The 19,634-nt window shown below is 38.0% G+C and overlaps 1 long non-coding RNA gene across 2 annotated transcripts; it reads right to left on the reverse strand.

Annotated features, from left to right (window-relative positions):
* Nucleotides 1-11,555: 11,555 nt before the first annotated feature.
* LOC125587738 lies at nucleotides 11,556-19,545 on the reverse strand. 2 transcript variants are annotated; one of them, XR_007324056.1, is made up of 2 exons: nucleotides 15,455-19,545; nucleotides 11,556-12,341 (listed from the first exon to the last, which is right to left on the reverse strand). It is a non-coding gene; the product is annotated as an uncharacterized LOC125587738 (long non-coding RNA). The 2 variants fall into 2 exon arrangements; XR_007324057.1 differs by having other exon boundaries at nucleotides 11,556-14,286.
* Between the last annotated feature and the right edge of the window lie 89 nt (nucleotides 19,546-19,634).

Below are 19,634 nucleotides of genomic sequence, written 5' to 3' on the forward strand. Positions count from 1 at the left end.
GTAGTATCTTACTTTGTTTTGAACCTGCTTAGGTCAAAAAGAAATATCATAAATGGTTTCACTGATCAGTTCAATAAAATAGAATAAATAAATGAAAGTTGAACCAAAATAAAAATAATGAACTTAAAACATCAAGTAAAGCTGATGTTCCACATATAAATTCATTTGTTTGTTTTGTGATTATCTTGTGTGATTGTTTGATATTTTTTTTGTGTTATTCACATGTGTATTTCGTTTTGCTGATATTGTGTTTTTTATGAAATGTGTTTGTTAATACAGAACTACTGTATTTCTATGTTCCGATTTTACATGTAAGGAATAGTAACTATTATGGTGGATGTGTTTAGTTCTTTGTCTTTTTTTGTTTTTGCTAATACTGTTAATTTCATTTAAGATAAGAGGCTGTTCTACAAAAGCAGTAAACCTTTTCAAGAGATACCCTGGCAAAAAAAGGATGTAAAAAACAGGGTATCAATCAGCTAACCATAGGCTATCTCCAAGAACAAACTTCAAGGAGAAATAAGAGAAACATAGAGATGGGTCATAACATTATATGAGCCAAAGTTGCAGGAGGGAGAAAAATTTCTTCTGTTTCCTTGCTGCATATATGGAGTCAATTACGTGCCTGTTGATCCTTTTGAAAGCCACCATAGGAGGGAGCAGAACTTGGTTGTGGAGCATGTTGTTTCGCTGCTGCCAGATGGTGTAAACAAAAGCTTGAATAACGAGCATACGCAAGGTTGAGGGCGTAGTTGCAGAGGAGGTAGACGTCCACTGCATAAGAGCTGACCAGTTAGAGAAGGTTGGGACTGTGTCCCTGAACCTGTGCTTAATTTCAGACCATAAGACCATTGCATAAGGGCAAGATAGCACCAAGTGCTTCCTTGTTTCCTGCTAAGTCGAACAGATGCAGCAGGCCGTGTCAATGTGAAGGCCCCAAGAGGCAAGACGGCTTCGAGTAGGAAACCTATTTAGGTTGGTCACCCACAAATGGAAGGCGTGTTTAGGAGTTGCTCCACTAAACCAGATATGCTTTGCTATATCCTGGATTGGAGCTCTTGGCCGAATAACTTCCCAAGTCTTAGAAGAAGAGAAGTTGCAGCAGGAGACGCCGTTCGTCGACCTGTTGAAGGTGTTTGGGCCTCTGTCCAGAGTTGGTGATGGGAAGGTTGTGAGGAAGGAGTGGAGGAGAACTTCCATGTCTGACCTAGGGTGCGGCAGTCTCCAGCCTCTCTCATCGCACGCCTGTGACACTGTTGCTTCAATTGGAGTTCTCAGGTTGCGAGGGCCGTTGGTACCAAGTACCTTTATCAGCGTCCCGAGAGGCGACCAGTTATCATACCAGAAGCTAATACTGCACCCAGTACGGACATCACTAGTGATGAATCTTGAAATTAAATCTCTGAGACGAAGAATGCAACGCCAGTTCCAGGACATGAGGGGAGATTCGGTTTGACTCCAGAAGCGGTATGAGGTAGGGCAGTTGCGGTGACGATGTCAAGCCACTCAGAGGGAGCTGCTTCCTGAAAATAGAAGCCAAGCAAGCCGCAATAACAGAGTAATATTCCATAGTCTGAAGTTTCTGAGACCAAGACCTCCCTCAGCCTTTGGAAACATACTATTTTCCATGAGACCTTTGCGATAGCGCGTCTGTCTGTTGCCCCCGACCATAGGAAACGAGAGCATAAAGATTCAATCGTTTTTATACAGCTTCTAGGTAAGAGGAAGGTGGATGTCCAAAAGTTTACAGTCCCTCTAATCACTGTTTTGATCAGAAGGCATCGACCAGCAAATGAAAGCGACTTGGTGGCCAAGAAGTTGAATCTGCTGTTGAGTTTATCGATCAAGGGCGAGTACTCTGATATCTTCAATTTTCTATGCATCAGCGGGAGGCCTAAGTACCTTATGGGGAGAGAGCCAACCGAGAAACCGTATGTAGCAAGCGCAGTGCTTTCGTCTTGGCTCAATCCTGCATAGAACAATTGAGTCTTATCCCTATTCATATGGAGACCCGACCAGCCAGCAAAATCGTCAAGAGTTTCATTGATGCCATGAAGAGATGAACTACCGCTATCGAAGAATACCATGACATCATCAGCGAACATGAGGTGCGTGATTCCCAGCGTCTCGGTGTTAGGGTGATAGCGGATGTATCCAGAACTGAACCTAGAACGAAGAAGGCCGGGGAAGACTTCCATAGCTATGACGAATAGGTACGGCGATAGTGGGTCGCCTTGGCGAAGCCCTTGAGTACTCTCGAAGTAGCCACCTGTGTGTCCGTTAACAAAGATAGAGAACGTTGCTGAGCTTATACAGGTAGATATCCAACCAATAAAATCTTCAGGGATGTGAATTGCTCACAAAGAAGCTATCACAAAATCCCATCGAATAGTATCAAAAGCTTTCCGGAGATCAACTTTTAACATCCCACTAGGCTCGACATTATTGTAGCCGTAACCATGCACGATTTTAGTGGCTAGGAGGACATTTTCGGTGAGCAATCGGCCAGGGAGAAACGCAGATTGTGAGTGCCCTATTGCCAAGTTAAGAATTTCTTTTAAACGATCTGCTAATAACTTGGAGATCACATTATATATTGTGTTCAAACAGGAGATGGGCCTGAAATCTGTCGTCTTTGAAGCGTTGGGAATCTTCGGGATTAGCACGAGGTTAGTGGCGTTCATCCGCTTGAGAAGGCACCCTGAGTTAAAAAAATCTGCAACTGCTGCAGTTACCTCTCCACCCACAACAGACCAGCAGCTCATGAAGAACACTGGGGAGTAACCATCAGGTCCACTAGCTTTGTTTCGAGGAAGAGAGAAAAATGCAGCTCTGAAGTCTTCGCTAGTGAATGGTGATGTTAGAAGAGCTTGCTGAGACGCTGAGCAAGAGAACTCCACGAGAGAAGAGATATCTTGCTGCACAAACATAGGAGGATCCATCGGCTTACCCAAAAGGTTGGAGAAGTAGTTGACACAAAGAGCTTGGACATCCTCCTGATATTCATGGCGAACACCCTCATCATCAAGGAGATAGTGAATATGGTTTATGGCCTGCCTTTCGTGTGCCATACGATGGAAGTATGGAGTGTTTCTGTCGCCCATTGTTAGCCATGTTACCCTAGAGCGTTGGTAGAAGAAAGATTCCTCAGCAGAAGATAAAATAACCCACTTTTTCTGCAACATCAACTATGTCTCTGCGTTGGCAACCGAAGGATCATCTAGAGTACGGATTTGAGCAGCAGCAAGGGCCTCAGAAGCTACTGTAACTCTCTTCTCGATATCTGAATAGTTTTGTTTACTGAAATCTCTAATAACCTTTTTCAAGGATTTGAGATTTCTGACCACACGAAACATTGCTGAGCCTCTGATGCTGAAAGAGAACCAGTGATTTGCGACGAGGGGCAGGAAGTCTTCGTTCTGAAGAAGGTAATTGAAGAATCGAAAAGGTTTCTTCTGCTTCGGGGCACCGGAGTGCAAGGATAGGGACATTGAGGCGTGATCAGAGAAAGCAGGTTCTCCAAACATAGCCAGCGAGAGAGGAAACATTAGGAGCCACTCATCATTTACTAGAACTCTGTCTAGCTTTTTTGCAATGGGTTCCAGCTTTCTTTTGTTCCACCAAGTGTGAGAAGACCCCCTGAAGGTAATATCAGCTAGAGCACACTGAATGAGACAGTCCGCAAATAGACGGGTCGGAAGGTCAACATTAGGGCCGTTTGCTGCTTAGTTTTCTGATGGCCTGAGGACCTGATTAAAATCGCTGAGGACTGCCCAAGGCTTTCCCAAAACACGGTGATCAGAGGCTAGTGTAGAAAGCTCACTCCAGAGTTGCCTCCTATCTATTTCGTCAGTAGAAGCGTAGACAAAACAGACAATCACAGGAGACGCATAAGTAGGAAAGATGACCTGGCAAGAGATCATTTGAAGAGACTTGGATATGACTTCCACTTTCACACTTGGATGCCAAGTAATCCAAATCTTGCCTAAATCCGAGAAGACGTAGTTGTTATCATACAACCAACCCGGTAATACTGAATTCAAAAACTTTTGTTGCTTAGTAGATTGTACATGCGTTTCTATTAAGCTCCCAAAGAGATTATCCTTATTCTGAATCCATTTCTTAAATCCGTTACGATGCGATAATTTATTAAAACCCCACACGTTCCAACAAAAAATGGGACCTGTACACATTAAAAAAAGATTTAATTGTTTTTGGGGCCCTTGCCCCGGCCACCTCTGGATTTGCGTTTCGTTCGAACCGGAATGTATTGTCCTTCCTCCATATCAGAATTAGTATCAGAGGAAGGGACATCAGATGAATCAGGTTCAACCTCAGAGACCGATGATATTCCATTCGCTTTGCTAGGTTCCGCAGTCTCCGATGGTGCCATCTTAGATTGAGTAATAATGCCCGGATCAGAGGGACCTTGAGAGTCAGGAGGCTGTTCCTGTTGGGCGATGGATTTTCGTTTCAGATCAGGCGGGTACTTTGTGTACGCAACTGAATTTCCTTGTTGATTTGTTTTGTTGATAGTGGAGTTCACCGAAACAGGTTCACAGCGCTTTTTCCTCTGTTGCTTCTTGTGTGAGTGTCCTTTGATTTGGGGCAAGCATCTGAAGATTGGTTCGAAGAGTTGCATCCCTTGCAAGTCTTAGGGGCAGAGGGACATCGCTTAAGGGTGTGCCCAATTTCTCTACAATGAGTACAGACCGGAGGCATCCAAGGACTAGATACTGTTACCCAAGCAATGTCCCCTGAGTCAAATTGGACGTTGACAGCATCCGGGAGAGGCTGTCGCGGGTCAATAAGAGTCAGAACCTTGGCAACCTCCAAGTCAGTTTTATTTGCTGTAGCTGGGTGGAGGAATTTAGGGTGCCCGACTAGACTCGCAATTCGTTCAAGACCGTCTTCATTGAAGAACTGGAGCGGAACGTTTCGGAGTTCAAGCCAGATAGGAGCAGAGGTGAGCACTGGTTTTTCAGGTAGGTTGTCTGGTTCCCAGTGTGCGACGAACATTGTTTGTCCTTCTATCTGCCAGAGTCTTTGGTAAATAACGCGGTTACGAGTTGAGACGTTAGGAATACAGAACAGGAAAGCGTTCCCTTCAAGCTTTGAAACTGTTATGTCCCGATACTGCTTTCTCCAAATGCCATTGACTATGTTGTGAATTAAGCTTTGTGCGGGAGGGTCCGAATAGAACTGACCGATTACAAAACACTCCCAAGCTTTCTTATTCTTTTCAATGACAGAATTTGGAATTTTAACACACATTTGCTCTGAAGGAAGTGTGAAGGGAGTGCCTTTCTTCTCCAGCTCTTTCCCTCTTCTATTTCCTTTGAATAGCCCGACCCACTCATCAGTTGGCTTAACTTGATCAGGAGCAGGGGTATTAACAGTGGCTTTATCCGAGAGAGTAGCGGTCAGTGGGAACTGAACTTGGGTTTCTGGGTTGGCCGCAGGAGCAGCAAGCGCAGAGTTAGTTGTTGGTGACTCATTGGAACTCGGGATCGAGAGGACCGGAGCTAAAGATTCTGGCTTTGCTGCATCAGCAACTAGCGTAGAGGTGGATGCTGGCGTCTCGAGCGTGACCGCAACAATGGTATTTGAAGGAGAAGTCGGGATCTCGGATTCTTCGTTGGGAGGAAGGTCGATTTCAACTTCACCAATTTGAACTGGGATTTCCAGATGCAGATCGGTGGTTGAGAGAGTGACCGAGCCAGCTACGACTGTAGCGGCTTTAAGGTCGTAGAAGACCGGGGAAGAACCAGCAGGGACCCGAGAAGATGCCTGTTTGTTTTCGCCGGAGGTATGAGACGAGGAGGAAGAGGAAGGCGACGAAGAGGTCTTTCCCGAGACGACAGGTTTGGGCTTCTCCTTCTTGGTCATGATGAAAGGCAGAGCCGACGGAGGTATCGGGGCCGGGTTCCGACGTCGTGAGAGACGTCGGAGATGTGCAGCAAAAGAACTCACGGTTGAAGCTTAACGGTCGGAAATCGTCCTTATCGGATTAGAAGAGAGAAACTTTTTCCAGAAGCTTAATGTTTGGTTCATAGTTGAACTATTATGTTTATTAAAGTATTGTATAAATGCGATGTTAATTAATGGAATATATATGTTTGAGTCTGAGGAGATTTGCAAATATACTTCATCAAGTAGATATAGTTTTTTATTTATGTCCAACATAATTTTATAAATAGTTGTTATTGTGGTAGTACATAAAAGTTGTTGGGATAAGCACGTTCAAGTAATATATACATAATCAAAGAAAAGAAACTGCTCTGCCTTCTCTCTAGGTTTTCTCCGGTGTGAATCGATTTCTCAGCCGACGGAGTCGGCTTCCACAGCCACCGTCGGTTTGGTTTGTATAGTTTTCTTTCTTTTCTTCCGTGCATGTTCTTTTGTGAGGGAGATAGATCGACGTTTTACTTCCGTCGTCGATTCATCTGATCGGACTTCTGATTCCGGGAGGAGGAGGCTTATCTAGCTCTGTCTTCGCCGGCTTATGAGGGGGTGGAGACTTTCTCAGTCCTATGTTGCTGGCTATTCCCAAAAGACCGGTCGTGTTTGTTTTCTCTAGACCCTTCGTGATTAGTGGCTTGACGGCTCTGGATGAGATCTCGAAATAGGTTTCGATGGATTCTCTCTGTGGAAAGGGCTCAGCCCTGAAGGTGTGTGAGGTGATTCCAGGATCATGTGATGGATGTCTGGATCATGTGGGTGTGGTGGCTCCGCGCTTGGATGAGATCTCGAGGTTACTCGATGAATGCTCTCCGGTGAAAGGACCAAAGATGATGAAGTTGAATGAGTCGGAGTTCATGGTTCCAGCGGCTTCCAGTGTCCCGGTGAAACGACGTTTGGTTTCTCCGGTGTTGACTCTAAGCGGTGAAGAAGCGATGGCCTTGTGACGCGTGTCCCTTGTTTGTTGGGGCTTCAACACGTATTCTGTCCTTTCTAACCTCTCGACGCGTGAATCGAGCGGCACCTCTTCCGTTTTAGGGTTTCAATGTTATGGGTTTCAGGTTGATGGGCTGACGGTCCAGTGTTAGTTTAAGTTTGCATGTTTGTTTTTCTGGGCTTTTATGTGTCTGTTAATTGTATGGGTTTTTTTTGTTGGGCTTAGTCCATTAATAATAAATATCAGATGGCAAAAAAAAAGGTTGATGGATTTTAAAGTATTATCTTAAGATAAAAGACGGTTTACCACATATCAAATAAAGTTAAGTCATTTATTTATAGAGATAGCATTGTTGGCAGCGCTTGTTAATATCGTAATATTGTTTGGATTGCATTGCCGAGGAAATAGAACAAATATAAGATCGTGAGTAACGGAGTAAATAGTTAATCAGATCTTAGTTATGATCTAATTATTCTTCTATTTTTTATTTGTATTTTCATGAAAAGAAACTGTTAAATTGCAAATAATTGAAACTTTATTTTATTTAAGATAAAAAAATTAACTAACAATCAAGTTCTTACTTATAATATTTAAAATTATGTTTTTCAATTATTAACTTTTATTTTGTGGTTTTGTTTTGATGTTTCTTACATCATTGAAGATAAATCGTAATGTGACAATAGCATACGATAAAATGATCATAAGAATAAGTCCTAAAATCATATAAAATGTTTATGTTTCCATGAAACGAAATAAAATTCAAAATAAAATATCAAAATCATATTCATATTTTCAAACATCAATTTTGCTTTTTTTTCCTCCACAAATCGCAAAAAAATTAACTGATTTTGAAAAAAAAATCGACATTTTTTAAGCTGCTCAGGAGAAATAAATAAATTGTTTACTTGTTTTTTTTTTCAATTGGTATGTTCTTTGAGATATTTTTCTTGTCAGCAGATATTTTTTATTTTAACTTCGTCAAACCTTTAACCTAAAACTATTTTTTATGAAAAATTAATTTTTTATTCTTTTACTTTTAGTAAGAGAATAAAAAAATTTTAGTAAATAATTTTTTTTTGATGAAATATTAAATTTATTGATCATCGGAAAAAATAATGTTTATGTATACCAATAACTAAAGAATTTGATCATAACCCAAACTGCTAAAATCTAGTTATGAATAAGGCTGTTGTGCACTAAACCAACATTGTATTAATCCCTGGAGTTTCTGCTTCTCATAGTACTGCGTAGACGTGACCCTTTGTCTTATAGTCTTCTCAATGAACTTCCCTAATTGAACGACAGGCTTGACAGGCTGCCCATGTTGTCTCTCATTCCGTTCTTTCCGCATGTAGTAAATGGATACCTGAAATGCTAGCCTCAAAAGTATGGACCGCAACGTCCCCACAGACCCTGCCATAATCCGTGCTACAATCTCATTTCAGTCAGGTGATGGTTCTGGCTGCAAGAGTGTGCCAATCACTTGTAGCCAAAGATTATATGTGTATGGACAAGCGAAAAACAAGTGATCTCTAGTTTCATCTGGCTCCCCACAAAACATACAGCAATTGAACCTGTCCCCAAGATCGCATTTTGCGTCATGTTGAGAGCCTATCTTTAACTGCCAACCAAGAGATAAATGCATACCTTGGAACTCCTTGAGCAAACCAAATGAGCTTACTCCAAGCTACAGTAGGCCGTCTGCAACGAATCTGTTCCCATGTCGCCACTGTGGAGAATTCCCGTCCATACTCATCTTCCCTCCTTTTCCAAAGTACTCCATCATGTACATTTGTTTCCAGCTCAACATGTAACTCTTTAACCTTGGTGATCATGTTCTGAACATTTGTATCTCGAGTTTGTCTAAATCTCCACACATTTCCCACAAGGACATCCGCAATACAAGCTCTATTGTCTACGCCTAGTTTCAGCCCCCCACAGTAACCTACAATCTCAATCAGTCGGCCAATAGGGTGCCAAATATATGTCGAAAACTTCACCAATTTACCATCATGAATATCCATCTTGAGCAATTTTTGCGCAACAGGTCTGAGTTGGAGAAGCTTTTTCCAGACCCATGAACCTGTTGAGGCCTCCCTAACATCCCAAAAGGAGATTCCCCGCAGAAATGTTTGCTTCACCCACTTACCCCACAAGGACTCGGAATCTGTGAAAAGGCGCCAAATCAATTTAAGTGCAAAAACCAGCGACACATCTTTGATTCTCCGTACTCCTAAGCCCCCTTCCTTCTTAAGGCTACAGACCCCTTCCCACGCAACCTTAGCTCTAGTAGTGATATTGGGGGACTCACTCCAGAGAAACGCTGCACACATACTATCAATTTCATCAATAAAGCTTTGGGGTAGACAAAATGCTGAGCACCAGAAGTTGGTAATGCTGGCAATGACCGATTTAATCAACTGGAGTCGACCAGCGAAGGAAAGTATTTTACTTGTCCAACTAAGTAGCCTGTTCCGAATCTTCACCAGCAGGGGTTCATAGTCATGACGCGTCATTGTCTTAGTAGTGAGAGGCAGACCAAAGTACTTAATTGGAAGCGCTGAGACAGTGAGGCCAACTTCCCCTGCAGGCACTTCCAGCTCATGTTTGCCTCTCCCTGCCGCAAATACAGTTGATTTTGACACATTTATTCGCAGCCCAGACATTCGTTCAAACTCTTGAAATACCGCCAGAGTACCGTTGAGTGAAGCAGGTGATCCATCAGTGAATACAACAATATCATCAGCGAAGCTCAAATGTGTGAGGTTGACTGCACAACGCATAAGGTGATAGCCTATACTCCTATTCACCACAGCTTTGTTTAGGAGTTTAGATAGCACATTGCTTACAATCACATAGATATACAGAGATAACGAACAGCCTTGCCTTATGTCCCGTGATCTCGGAAAAAATCCTCCAGCTCGCCGTTAATGGAGACTGAGAACAAAGCACGAGATCCGGTATGTGCATTGCCCTGAGCGTAGATTCAACAAATGACCACTTCCCCGTATCGAAAGCTTTTGAAATGTCGAGTTTGACTGAAGACCGTGAAGAGACAGCAGGCTTTTGGTAGTCATTCACCAACTCAGTTGCTAACAACACATTCCCAAGGAGGAGCCGGCCATTTAATAAATGCACATTGGTTCAGTTAAATAGCTTGGGGAAGTAAATAATTTTTTTACTTGTTGGATAACTTTCTTTAGTACAAAGGAAAACAAATATGGTATATAATGATATTGTGTCTTTTCTTTTTGCCCTTTGAAAGTTTTTTTTTTTTTGGGGGGGGGGGGGGGGGGGGGGGGGATGATTTGTATTAAAATGACAAATCCATTGTTATTTAAATGAGGATTTTTTTAAAAACACTTTAAAATCCGGTGTTATTGAACTTGTCATTTTATAAAACACTCTGAAATCCACGGTTATTGAACAAAATTTAAGTTGAAAATTTTATAGTGCTTTAAATGTTTTTAAGGTGTTTGAAAGGGGTTTCTTAGTTATAAAAATAAAAATTCAAATCCCATATTTTTAGATGAGATTCTAGAATTGTTTAACCAAAATTACACCAAATTCTAATATTCACCTAAAATCATCTCAAAACTCACTAAATTCAAATCACTTCAAGTTTCAAATTCAATACACCCCTCTTTGTTCCCATAATCAATAGGGGTTTTTGCTTCCAAAATAAAAGGTTATTTTTTGGCACAATAAAACCATATATATTTTATCATTTTATGAGGCAGTGGTAGAATTAAAAAGGGTTTTCTTATTTAAAAAAACTTTTAAGTTAATGAGATAAAGGATGATTTCTGATATGAATATCTAAATCAGCAAATTTTTATGAGAAATTCTTGGGTTCACCCTAGGGGGTGAACCTCTAGATTCACCAACCAATAGTGTTTGAGTATTTGATATTTGATATCTTTTAAAAAAGGAAACAAAATTGAATTTCCAAATAAGATTATATTTTTAAAATAAAACAATAAAAATACATAAAAATAGTTACAAAAAAAAAATAAATAAATATTGATAAACTTTTAGCAAAATACTAAATCCTATACCCTAAATCCTAAACTCCAAACCCTAAATTATAAACCTTAAATCTTGGATAAACCGTAAACCATTAGAAAATTTTAAACCCTAAATCATACATTAAAAACTAAATCTTAATAACACTAAACCCTAAACCCTAATCGCTAAACCCTAAACCCTTGGATAAACCCTGAACCCTTGGATAAATCATAAACTCTAAATCAAAAATATTTAAAATTAAACCCTAGAGTTTATGATTTATCCAAGGGTTCAGAGTTTACCCAAAGGTTTAGGGTTTACCCAAGGGTTTAGGGTTTAGTGATTAGGATTTAGGGTTTAGTGTTAGTAAAATTTAGTTTTTAATGTAGGATTTAGGGTTTAAGATTTTCCAACGGTTTAGAGTTTATCCAAAGTTTAAGGTTTAACGTTTAGGGTTTAGGGTTTAGGATTTAGGGTATAGGGTTTAGTATTTTGCTGAAGATTTAACAATATTAATTAATTTATTTTTTTAACTATTTTTATGTATTTTTATTATTTTATTTTAAAAATATAATCTAATTTGGATATTCAATTTTATTTCATTTTTTAAAAGATATCAAATATCAAATACTCAAACACTATTGGGTGGTGAACCTAGAATTTCTCAATTTTTATTCCTATGAGAAGTTGATATGAATTAAAATGTGAAGTTCTTTACAAAAAAGAAGTCCAAGACAACTGGTGCGTTGCTAGCTTTGAGAAACTCAAGATCAGATACATCAACCCATCCGCCACCGCTCCCGCTATGCTGCAAGAATAACATCTACTTAAGCTGGCCGTAAAATTGCTTTTCATGAAGATCACATTTGCAGTGACAACATGCTTCCCGATGCGGTTTGTGGTTAAAGTCGAAGCCCGATATTTTAGCTTGCTTGTTACTTTCACGTCTTCTTGAGGGAGATCAATCCAGAAGTACCCATTGTTTTGTCCACCTGCAGGGTAATTCAAACCACTCGAGCTAACCGGTTTGACTTGGGGTGTACCAAACCTGTTTAAAAAGCTGTGTTTTAAAAAAATATATATAGTATGGCACAGATGAAGGCATGTAAGTCTCTTCAGGGTGGAAGTAGACCGTTGGTCCACGCCAAGAATCATCTCACATGTTTCACAATTCTCTGCAAAATCCCTGATCTTAAACATTTCACTTCTTCAGTCTCAGTCTAAGTCTCACAGAGACTCAGACTCCTCTGGTTTTTCAAAATAACTCGCACGGTTCTATTACGAACTAGATGATTAGGCAACCATAAATGAAAAAGCAACGAAAACCTTCTGTTACCCCCTCAGGTTTGTAAATAGAGGAACATCTGCCACATTTCCAATTTGTAGAACTCAGTGTCTTTCACCACTTCGATCCTTCTGGTAGCAAAACTTCTGGCTGAAACAAAGAGTAACAAACAGAGATTCAAAATTATTATCAGGAATAAGTGTTTTCAGGTGCCAATTTTTTCTTTTAAAAGACATACTTTAAATGTATATACCTTTCCATCAACCAGTGGCCAAAAGGGATCAAATGCTAGTATGGGACAAAGGGGGTAAAAAAAAATCTATTATGGACCTCTTCTATTTTTAATTAAACAATATATTAAAAATAAATCAAAAATAGGGGTAAAAGACCATAAGACCTACAAAATTAAACATATTAACTAGTTTATGCCATGACTTTCCTACCCAGATTTGATCCGGATCCATACCCAAAATCCGACCCAATTTTAACCCTAATCTTCTTATTCCTCTTTTATTTTCTCCATTAATATTCTTCCACCTTAAAACAAAATCAAAAATTTTCTTTAATAATCCACCAAATTTCTTTTTCTTATCTCAAATCGATCAACTCATAGTCATGTTTAATCAATTATATCTTATCTAGAATCAAATTTCATCTTTTACTTACGAGATTGAAGATAAAGAAGAAACGCAGAGTATTACTAAGACAACTAGTACAACTCCAACTAGTACAGCTAGTACAACTCAAATTGGTACAAGTAGTACAACTACAATGAGTATAACTAGTATAAATAGTCTGAGTATAACCATTATAACTGATACAAGTAAAACATGTATAACTAGTACAACTTTGCAATTAATATAGTGGTTTTTATTTTTTTGTTTTCAGCGTATGAAGATGATAAAAAAATGATGATGTAGAACCAAGAAGACATGTTTGTCTAATCTTCCCCGCCTGTATTAAATACATGAAGAGTATATTTTTAATAATATTTGATTTGGATAATGATTTGTTACAAGTTGTACTAGTTATACTAGTTGTACTATTTTCGGAAAAAAACCATCTTCATCGTTTTGCTCTCGAGACCAAAAAGGTAGATACGGAGCCAGAAAAAAATTCAACCATGGTTCCAAATACACGAGTCACCCGTAAAAGAAGAAAGAGGGAGTGTCGACGATGAGTAAGAATGACTCACCGGCGATGAACAAAAAGGACTCTACTGTGAAAAAGAGAGGTGCCGCAACGAAGAAGAAGAAATACACAGTGAAGAAGAAGAAGAGAGATACAGCAAAGAAGAGTGAAGTCATGACGAAGAAGAGGAAGCTCGATGGTGGTGTCCACGGTGGTCCTCGTCAAATCTAACCAAGCAGGCTTGGAACCGCAAGAGAGAAACCGCATCTCCATTTGGTAAATAAAACAAAATACTGAAAACTCTCAATTAAAATAAACAAAATTTTGTCACCATTAACCAATTAAGATATTTTATTGTTTATTTCATATGGAAAACATGATTTATTAGTCGTGTCACGTAAATACTAGTTACATCATCTGTTTGCTTGTTTAGTTGTACAAGTTATATTAGTTATACACATACAAATGATAGAAATCGTGTGGCCATGATCGAACAAGGGAAAAATGATCTAGGGTTGAGAGAAAGAGGAAGTGGGTCCCAACCGAAAGAGAGAAGAAGAGAAGAAAGATCGTGTGGTTCAGATTATAAGAGGTGAGATGATCTAATGGTTGAGAATGCATTTTCATCAAGGGTAATATAGTCATATATAATAAATAAAATAACAAGTAGTTGTACTAGTTTTCTAGTTGTACCGGCTGTACATAGTTGTACTAGTTTTTGAGTTGTATCAGTTTGTGCATAGTTGTACTTTGGCAGTGAAATCGTAAAATATCAGTTGTACCACATAATAAATACAATTACATCAGTTGTACCACTTATTTATGTTTACATGTCTTTGCCCGGTTACACTGAAATCATCAATTTCGTAAAAATACATTTCATGTATGTTTTCCAAAAATTTAGTGGACAAACAAGTTAACTAACCTTAAAAGTGTAAGGTGGATCATGTAAGCTTGTGGAGATCTGTAATAATTTTCAAAAAAAAATTCCAAAACTTCAAATAAATTAAGAGAAACTTATGAGTACATACAAATTGAGATATTTGATTATTTTTTCTCATATGGAATACCAAATTGGTTTTGTCAAATTTATGAAATGTCAAAGTTGTACCAGTAATACTCATTTAATATATAATAAAAATGATATCAATTGTTTATATGTCTCGGTTTAGAAATTGTACCAATATTTTCACTTCATAGCTTTGCAAAAATATGCTCGATGTTTGTTTATCATTATAATATGACTAATATAGTTGATAAATCTAAAATAAAATATATGAAATTTTATCATTATATACAAATTATGATATTTGTTTGTTTATTTCATATGTAAAACATGATTTACTAGTCGTGTTAATTATAGTAGCTACATAATATATATAGATTATAACATTTATATACTATTTATAAAATTTCTTAACATGTTCAGTTGTACGAGTTAACCTAGTTATACCCAGTCGAATTAAAGAATGAGATAAGGAAGATCCTATGGTTGTAATTGAAGAAAGAAGAAATGATCATGCAGTTGAGATTAAGAGAAAAGAGAGAGAAGGAGAGATAGATGTAATCGTGTGGCTATGATTAAATCGTAGACAAGATGATCTAACGGTTATGATTGATATTTCATTAATGACGTTTTCATAAATATCATATCATCTTCTTTTTTTATGATCCGACGACTCTAGTTTAAAGAGAGAAAAAAAAATCGAATGGCTCATATTGTTCTTTCATTAATGGCAATATTGTAATTTTTTAATTATTGTGCTATGTAGATTAAAATAGGTGGTTGTAGATTTTTTTTCACTCATTTGTCCTATTTGAGATTAAAGTCTGGCCAAAAGACGGATAATTTTACTTTAGTCAGAGAAAAAACTGAACCAAATTATCTTATAAAGGGCAATCTTAGTATTCACGTTTCAAGTACAAGTGTACCTAATGGTGCAGATAATACTAAAATCAATGTGTAAGAAGTTAATAATTCTAGAAGACAAAGAAAATTTGGGTTCACTGCAAAGAGATGTTGGCATTGTTTGTGAAGCCATGCTCGTTTTTTCTCTCAATTTACCATGGATTAGATTCCAAAATTACATCAGATCAAATCAACACAATCCAACCCAGATCAGATTACTCACCTTAGGTTTCAGATCTGTTTGGCAATCAAATTTACAGTCATTGAAATAGGGAAACGAAGGGGCACGGCTCTGATGCAATCCGAATAAGAAACTGAGCGACGCAAAGAACGTTTCGTGTGGGTTGAAGCAATTTTTGGGAACTCGTGATGATCCATAGACCAATGGATAACCGGGTAGTTGAGTCGGCCACGCCAATGGAAGACGAAAGCACAATAGGCTAGGGAGAGAGGAAGAAAGGTCACGAACAATAAAAGAAAATGCTCTCTTCCTCACATGAAAGTTTGTGTATATGTACTCAATCAGAGTGTTTGATAAGGAAACAAAGAGGCGTTGAAGCTCATAAAATGGATGTCGTTTATTAATTGACATAATTGCGTACGTTTTCTTAGGAAGGGTTAGATTTCACAGTGAGAAGATAAAAGATATACAGCAAACGTCACAAACAAAACCTCTTTCATAAGTTTGACTGAGCGGATCATACCTAAATTTAGCCATAATAGTTTTACAAAGCCCAAAAACAAAAAAAAGTTGTGGCCCAGTTACGAAGAATCTGTGAATGCAATAAACATGCTATAGATTTCAGAACGAAAATTGGTTTTGTTGAAGACTTTATAAGATGACACGTGTGATCTTTGCCCCTATGCTCTAGCTGACGTGACGCAAGGAAGAGAGAGGTAAGTTTATAATTATAAAACTTATTTTAGCTTTAATTAAGAGATAGGTAAGTTTTTCTATTATTGTTATTATTTTAAATTATTTAATAGAATAATTTGTGTTATTAATTATATTTGTTTTTGATTCTTTTGTTATTTTGTGATATTGTTTTATTATATTGGTAGCATATATGATGTTTTTAACTTTTATATTTTGGAAATTGTTCAATAATTAAATAATTTAGTTTAGAAAGTATAATAGCCAAATTGGTCAGTTATTATATAAGATCATTTGATAAATTCACACAATTACTTCGCATATATCCAGCCATGTTCCTTGTCTAAAGACCGATAAAATCTAAGCTGCAATCTAACTTGGAGTAAAATAAACATAATAAAATTAAAAAGAGATGAATGGTATTTATTTTTTGGTTTTCAAAATTTGTGGTCACCTGGATTTGTTATGGTGCAACCTTGATTGTTGGAAAATTTGTAACAAATATTACATGCCCGACAGTGGTCATTGTCTTAAAGATTGAGGTTTTGAATTTTCCTATTGGCTACCTTACAGAAAAGAAAAGGAATCACGACAAATCAAGCATCATATTACAATTATGCAAGTAAATTTCATGCTCAACAAAATTAAGTAATCAACACAATCAAATAATTTAATCACAGCATACTCGTCGCACCAAAAAAGTGAAAGAGGAGCTAGTATTTCACATGAATATCTCGCATGAAGACTAAACAACCAACACATTTTGTGTTAATTGTTTCTCCTCTATTGGAATAATCATTAAAAACAGAAATGAGTGAGTATTGTGCGGGCTCTTGCATATCAAAAGGGGTTCAACGAAGCGTTTCTCCTTGGTGTCTTGTCTTGTCTGCAGCAGGTTCATAAGAAACTGCATTTGTTCCTTCTTCTCCATGGTCTCTAACACGCTCCGACTTGAGTCTAGAACCAAAGATCAAAACCATGAAAGATGACTGTAAGCACAAATTAAGAGAGTTGAGAGCAGTACAGTTGAATACCGTGCTATATCTGTAGACGGTGGGCCGGTAGTGAGATTTGGGGACACATTTAGAGGCTTGGTATTTTTGTTTCCAGTGTGATGTATGGTCATCGCCTCATCGGAGAGCAGTAACGCGTAAATAAGATACCTACGAAGATGATCGACCCTTGGTAGGATGAGGAAGGTCAAAGGCTTTTGATGCAAGCAGATTCAAGGCCGAACAATCCTAGATAAAAGGGCCAGACAGATTGTTGGTTGTCATCAACTAAGCTGATCAAGTTTAAGAAGAAAAACAAATTGATAGTAGAGTACGCGGGGAAAATTTTTAGCATATTTGAGAAATAAGAGTCTGCTTCTCCACACTAAGAGCACAACATTAAGTATTGCATCTGAAAAGTATAGTCAAAGAGCTAATATAACACTACTAAAAATATTATACTTTCATGTTCCCATCAGTGGCAATCTAAATGTTGCAATCCTATAAACATATACATGAAATCAGACACATATATCTTGATGAACTATCCATCGGGAATCAAAAAGAGAGCATCAAGAACAGAGGGGAGCGTAAACACACATCATCTCATCATTTATGGGATGCTATAGAGAGCGAGTCAAAGAGCTAATAGAACGCAACAAAATTCATAAATTCATGTTCCGACCACAGCTTTTCACAATAATTACCAATTCAAAAAACACATATTTGAAGTCAACGCTTAATCTTCATGAATCATCATTGAGAATCCGAAAGAGAAAACCGAAATAGCAATAAAATTTCAGAAATCATGGTATTTACAAAATCATGAATTTTTCCAAATAGAACTTTCTTAGTTAAAACATAGAAATTGAAATCTGATCTAGAGATTTAAATACAGCTTCAGGATCGGCATGTGAATACACACAAAAGAAAAGAAAGAACTAACCCCATCAAATTGCATGAAGCTGAATAGTAAGCTCGAAGTATAGCTCGTACATCTGACCCATATCATCAGTATTTCAGTTCAAATACCGAAGGGTTGTGACGGCCATAAGGTACATGATGTACATAGCGATGGTATCGGTGGCTCAGAGCCTGAGCAGAAGCTATGTTGCTTTGTTGACTGCGGCCAAATAAGAACACTTGTAAGAAGGATAATCTAGAAGGTGTACAGGTTTTTAAATCGAAGTAGACAGTAAGAATAATTACCTTTCGATTGACCATTAGCAGATCCACGCCCATCAACTCTCCAATCTCTTATTATTTCCAGCTTCCGAGAACAGAATTTCTTAATAATTCAAGTTTCCAAAAACATAAGAAGCCTCGTCACCACAACCTTCCTACAACGGCTAGCCTTAAGCTCAGAGAAATAGAGCTCCACAACAACATGAACATCGAAATCTCTAGCAAAACCAACAATATAAACACTGAGAAAGAAGTATGATCATAGAAAAAGGAAGGAGTTGCGCAAAAAAAAAAAAAAAAAAAGGAACGGGATAATGGGATAGCAATATAGGGATCGATAATTGAGAAAAGGAAATGTCTCAGTACCTTTCCATCAAGCCAGGACCAGATCACTACCCATCGACGCTCCACCTTTCTTGACCATAACCAGATTAGTGGGTATTGAGGTTCCAATTCCATAACGATTGTCATTTCTCAGCTGGGGAAAGGAATCGAAACGGACGGGGTTCCTCAGATCGAAACGAACAAACAAAGTGAAGGAGACATGTTAGAGTTTTTTTGGTCAAATGAGAGATTGGGCCTTGTCATTTCTACAGAAACATAAATGGCCCAAATTGAAGTCAAGAAAACTGGCTTGCGGAAATAAAAGATGGACACGTGTCCTTAATTGCCTCCTCCTTCTCGATGATGTGGAGGCCTAAGGTGAGAGAAAACTCTGCTTTATTATTATAGATAGATGTTTTTTATACCGAGAAGCAAAGAATAATAATTGACCACTTTTTAGAAAGAAAAAAGACGGAAAAGTAATTAAAAAGCTGAAATTGCCAAAAAAAAGCCTAGAAAACTGGTTGTTTAACATAACATCGATTAATGATTTCCGGTAGACTAATGGCAACTACGGCCGAGAATAATCAATGAAACAAAAGGCCGAAAGCATGTCTTCATTCCTTTCATTCGATAACCATCAACTAATAGCAATCCACAAATAAATAGCGATATCATGTTGGTGTAAAAAAAAATTCAATAAAGTCAACAAATCATTCCCTGACCCAACTCTATTTCCATAAACTCTTAATATCAATCAAATCCGAAAAACCAAAAAACTTTGCCAAATTTCATATAGTGACATTAGAAGTTCAAATAACAAACATAGGAAATCACATAATATCATCCAATATCCAATCCAATGTTGTGAAATATCATCAAGAGTTTTACCTCATTCTATTTGCTAATTCACGAATTATGAGTATTGGTTTACTTTGTTCAAAAGGCTTGCCACTTTTATGACCTTGTTTAATGCCGAATGTCGGAACGCTGCGCCCAATGAAATAGCGAAGACCCATAAGACCATC

The sequence above is a fragment of the Brassica napus genome, chromosome C5, assembly GCF_020379485.1.
Source record: "Brassica napus cultivar Da-Ae chromosome C5, Da-Ae, whole genome shotgun sequence".
NCBI classification, from domain to species: domain Eukaryota; kingdom Viridiplantae; phylum Streptophyta; class Magnoliopsida; order Brassicales; family Brassicaceae; genus Brassica; species Brassica napus.